The sequence below is a fragment of the Ptychodera flava genome, chromosome 10 (assembly GCF_041260155.1).
Source record: "Ptychodera flava strain L36383 chromosome 10, AS_Pfla_20210202, whole genome shotgun sequence".
NCBI classification, from domain to species: domain Eukaryota; kingdom Metazoa; phylum Hemichordata; class Enteropneusta; family Ptychoderidae; genus Ptychodera; species Ptychodera flava.
This window is the reverse complement of record NC_091937.1, coordinates 41,727,913-41,733,912: the sequence shown is the minus strand read 5'-3', so window position 1 is coordinate 41,733,912 and position 6,000 is coordinate 41,727,913.

The window sequence follows — 6,000 nt, the reverse complement described above, 5'->3', positions numbered from 1 at the left end:
TTTACATTCATACATTCATTCATTCATTCATTCATTCATTCATTCATTCATTCATTCATTCATTCATTCATTCATTACTATGCTACATTAGCTTTGAAAAGGAGCTGTGAACACGATTGGAACTAATTTGGGAGAATAGGATCTTTTAATTCTTCAAATTTATCAAAAGTGTTAGGTGCCCTATAGCTGAAAGATGCAATATTACAGCTTACTAATAAAAATAAGCGAATTGCAAAAAAGTGGATGAGCTTAAATTTGCTGATTAAACCAACATTACAAAAATATCTTATTCTCCGAAATTTGTTCCAGTCGTATTCATGATGTTTTCCGTTAGTAATGGCAAAAAACCTGCAAAACTTTTTGTGTTGCGAAATACCTTTCGGAATGATGTGACGTCACAGAAGCACGCCAATTTGGATTTTAAAAATCCAGTTGTGTTTCATCCAGTCAGCATCAATGGCTGACAGTAGTATGCCTTACCTGTCTAGCATCATTGCTAGCTACAGACACTTGACTCATCGCTTCACAAAAGCCCCTGTCATGCAACAAGGAAAAATGTGTGCAAATGATGAAGCCATGAACACTCCGATACGGTGCCGCTACAAAGAGGGCTATTTAAAGGTATACAATCACCTGTAATCTAAATATGCCCATATATGGTCAAAGGGTAATTGGTCCAAGGGTAATCAAAATTGATAATAGAAATGCCCGTGTGGGGGCGCTGTTTTTAAAAAGCGGCCACCCGCTTAAAATCTGTGATTGCTTAGATTTTCTCTTTCCATGGTAACTGTGGCAAAATTGGAACAGGTGACAGTATACCTTTAAAATAGGATCCACTCTCAGCCTATAATATGTCGTCTGAGATGCATGGAAAATTGGGACACTAACTATAGCACAGATGACGTGCTTAAATCGACTTTGCAGCTACACAGGTGTTGGACTAGATTAGCTGCTAAATAACTAATTTTTAATCTTCTTCCCCTTTTATTACAGTCGACATATACTGTATTTGTCCATGTGTCTGGCTTAGTTTGTATTGGAATACAGACATTCATTCAGGCATCCATCTTCAATACAATGCTACATTAGCTTTGAAAAGGAGCCACGAACACTATTGGAACTAGAATTGGATCTTTATTTAATTGTTCAAATTTATCAAAATTAGGTGCCCTATAGCTTAAAGTTGCAATATTACAAATTAACCATAAAACCAAGTGAACTGCAGAAAAGAAAAGGAGATGAGCTTAAATTTGCTGATTAAACCAACACTACTACAATATTCTCCCACATTAGTTCCAATCGTGTTGATATATTTTCTGTCAGTATCTATGTCCCACCCTAGAAAATAATGAAACAATTTTGTCTATCGTGTTTTTTTCTTCTTCAATTTTTAAAGTTTTAAAGTAATTGCAAAGGACCTGCATAACTTTTTTGTGTTGCGAAATACCTTTCGGAATGATGTGACGTCACAGAAACACGCCAATTTGGATTTGAAAGATCTAGTTGTGTTTCATCAAGTCAGCATCAATGGCCGACAGTAGTATGCCTCACCTGTCTAGCATCATTGCTAGCTACAGACACTTGACTCGTCGCTTCACAAAAGCCCCTGTGATGCAACAAGGGATAAGGTGTGCAAGTGATGAAGAAGTGGATGCTCGGCAAGAAATTTCAACCGAAAGTTTCACACTCATAACTCCGCATCACAGCTCGCTAAGCAAGGTCGATCACTGATCAAATATGTAATTGTACTACATGATTATAGGCCTAATTGATTAGGGCCTACACGGTGACCAAAATCTCGCCCTTAAGTACAAGATAAAGCTAAGGCTGCGTTCACAAATAACGATTGGGGGGAAGGGGGCTGGAGGAATCGCGATTGAAATCGTATTTTTTTTCAAATCCCCCCTCAATACCCTAAAAAAATTTCAAATGACCCCCTCTATATGATCAAAAATTTTCAAGTCCCCCCCCCGTCAACTATCACAAGCCAACATATTTGTAAAGGATGTGCGCGCAGAAAAAAATAAACTCGTATTGCGCCGTTCCGCTCACAGGTGTTCAAGACTACCTGTTATTAGCACTTTGTAAAGTCATATTCCTAAGGCAAGTTCTTAAATTGATTAATTTTTAAATGCATAAGTGACCTTTTGGATTTATCAGTCTAAGCCAACTTGAGTTAATCCAACTCTGGCCAGGCCAATTGCTCCTGCCGAAGAGCACACAAAATGACGATCATGAGAGAGTAGGCAAATCGCCATATTGTAAAAGCTCTGCACAGTGACCCACCAAAAATTTATTTCAAAAGTACAAGACATATATGAATTAGATGCTATTCAAAATTGCCGATACTGGAAAGTTACAATATTCCATCAAATAAATGTTTCAATCTCAGAAATGTTGGGTGTAATAATGGCAAATTTTATTAAAAAATAAATAATTCCATTAAGTCACATATTCTTTCATTTAGTCTTTACTGTTCAAAGTTTTACTTTTGTATTATTTTATGACGAGAATTTGAAAATTTAGAAAACAAGCATGGTGACCCTATCTTTTTTCTTTAATATTTGATTATTCTCATATGCCAGAATTCAAAATTCCCTGGTCTTCCAACGTGTTGCTCCCTGGCCTAATATTGGGTATAAGTATTCAGTCTGTATTTTCACTGTCATGAGTGTCATTTGACCCAAACTCTTCTTCAATGACCATGTACATCAGAGTCAGAGCTATCTCTATCACTGCTCAGGTATGCAGTGACAGTGACATTGTAGTAGCAGGGCAGTATGTAAGAGTGACACTGTCCGTAGGGAGCACAGGGTACACAGGCTTGTTGTTTATTTGTGTTTGTTTGTTTGTTTGTTGTTTGTTTGTGTGTATGTTTGTGTTTGTTATTGTTATTTTTAATAAAATAACAGCGAAAAGCTGTTTTGTTAATATTTGTCAATAAAGAGCAGTTTATTTGTTTATTTGTTTGTTTATTTATTTATTTGTTTGTTTGTTTGTTGATAAGTATTTCCGATGGTTAGGGTTAGGGTTAGGCTTAAGTTAGGGATAGGGTTAGGGTTAGGGTTAGGGTTAGGCTTAAGTTAGGGTTAGGGTTAGGGTTAGGCTTATTCACTCCCACTATATATGGAGACTTGTCTCCATATATAGAGGGAGTGAATAAGCCTAACCCTAACCCTAACCCTAACTTAACCCTAACCCTAACCCTAACCCAAACCCTAACCCTAACTTAAGCCTAACCCTAACCATCAGAAATACGTATCAACAAACAAGCAAACAAATAAATAAATAAATAAACAAACAAATAAACAAATAAACTGCTCTTTATTGACAAATATTAACAAAATAGCTTTTCGCTGTTATTTTATTAAAAATAACAAATAAACAAACACAAACATACACACAAACAAACAAACACAAACAAACAACAAGCCCGTGTACCCTGTGTAGGGAGTAGCTGTATTAACTTTGATAATTTTGACAATAGTTTTGTTCAGTTTATACAACTGCGTTCTTGTTCTATTCCCTACAGCATGTTGAACTGTCTTCAGTATTCAGTGGGTACTCCAGCCAATCACGCCACTGGATCTAATTTCTCGCCCTTTGTTATGAAAATTAGGACCTTTTCTTTTCAAATGTAGATTTCGGGGTCAAAATCTCTGTTTGGGGATACCCAGCCAGCCATATGAAAACATAAAGCTTACTTCCTCGATGTGTTTTTTGAAATGTTAAATTTCGATTTTCGAGCCTGCATTTCATCTTGACGATATACGTATGGCAAGTCGCGAATGACACAAAGATATACGATTATGACTAGACTTGTAGAGTTTACTCGACATCGACAGTGCAAAGTGGTAGCCTATAAGTTATACAAAAACATGTCACCTGTCACGGGTGAATGAAAGACAGATCGCAATGCCGGTGTCCTTATCATGGTGAATGGACAGTTTGACAGCCCCGTTCTTCCAGTATGCGAAATTGCCGGCCTATGCAAAAAAATCTTGTGGCCGGATTCGGAATGCGGAGATCTGGTCAGTGAAACTACGACCTCAAACAAAATGTAACCCTCTCTCCTTCGTGATTGGTAATTTTTGTACGTAAAGTCGTAAACATTGTATTTCGCAACATGACCTCGTATGTTTTGAATGCTGTTCATTTACCCTGTATGACAGTGCCTGATAATTATAGTTCGCTATGGGTCATGTACAACTTTGTTTCTAATTGGGTCTCAAGTTTTTATGAGAATCGTGTTTATCGATAGTAGACGATACTAGAATGACTTGCCTTGTGTCGCGGCACGTCGGGTCTGCAAAATTACCGATATTTTACCTCAAGCTGATACGTATCGGCAATTATTTTGGACTCCAATAATCGATACCAGAATGAATTGCCTCGCGTCTCATCACGCAGATATTTATCGGCGATTTTTGGACAGTAATATCGATACTAGAATGACTACAAAGATGTTTATCTCTCATATACACATCTTGTAATTAATTAGTCAACACAACTAATTATGCTAATCCATGACTTATCAGGGATTTTATGGATTGGTCAACATTGCAAAACATAGCATGAAGATAGGATGTAAGCCCAGTAACTTTCGCCGTAGACTGAACATGAGTAATGGTGTCACTTGTATATTGTTGCATAGATTGTGAACTGAATAAGGGTTTCCAGAGGATTGGATTGTTTACATAAGCAGATTACAATGTTTAAAATATGATTTTATTAATCATAATCATAATTTATTTATAATCATAATTATAACAACAATGGTGTTTCCAGAAGGTATTTACACAAAATAGACGACATCGTTTGTAAAAAAGGCAAGATTTATTAATCTGTAACAGTCATACTTATAATTTGTCAAGATTCATAATTAATTTGTGATCATTGGAAAAATCAACACAAATAATGTCTAATTAGCCTGTGGAAACTGCGTAGTTCTGTAATGGAGAGAGAGGGCAGTTGGAACTTTACAAGTGGGGAGAGGATCTCAAGTTTACAATTTCTTCGAAATACCTAGGGATGTAATTCCATGTGGTAACATCTCTGACAAATTGTTTTTTTTTCTCGGGAGGGGGGGGGAGGGGGAGGGGATAGGCTGCTTGGCTGCACTTGAACTGCATGGTTGAAATATTGTTGGAAGCGTGACAACGCGTATCTCTTGTTTCAAATTATTTTAGCAAAATGACCCGTAGGATGTTTTGAATGATCGACAGGTATGCCTACACCTTACTACAGTGGGTGACTCCAGTTGGTCCACAGATTTGATCTGCTGCCCGCTCTCGTGGATAAACCGCAAGATCAGTGTTGCCATGGCAACCAATCAATATCATGCGCATTATGTCAGGCAATGTCAGGTAATCGCGTGTCGGTCAGTTGGACGCCATTGAAGTTTCTAAATTACACGTCGGAAAGTAATCATTCTGTCGAGACATTGTTAAAATTAAACTGCCGAAGGTTGTCGGTGAAACGTCAATAATTAAAAAATCCCTATGTGTCGCCTTACCGGATACGCGTAAGAAGAAAAAGACGATAACACACCAAATTTCTGTTTGAAAAAGGAATTCGAGATAATATATCTTTCCTGTATTGTTCGTTTGTGACCTTCTCTAATAAGCAGAGCACAAGGTACATTGTAAGCGACAGTTTAATTTTCATGCGGTGAGAATAGTTTGCGGAATCACGAATTACACAGATTTGCTCCCCAGGTGTTCCTTAAATAATTGTGTGGTTGGTCTTTTATATAACGAAGGAACAACAGTAACACTGAAGCTTGATAATCCGTGGCAAAACGCGTCCAACGCTTTTCATTTGGCCTCGCATTTAAATGTAAAAAGGGATAAAGACACCTTTTCTGTTTTACTTAAAACGTGATAAAACGCTAACTTGTCTTTAAGCCCGTTTTCGTAACGTTACTACGCATTCCGAAAAATTTGTAACAAAGTAAGGGTACCCCTCTCGCCAAACGGGGGGTCTAATTGCATCCATTCG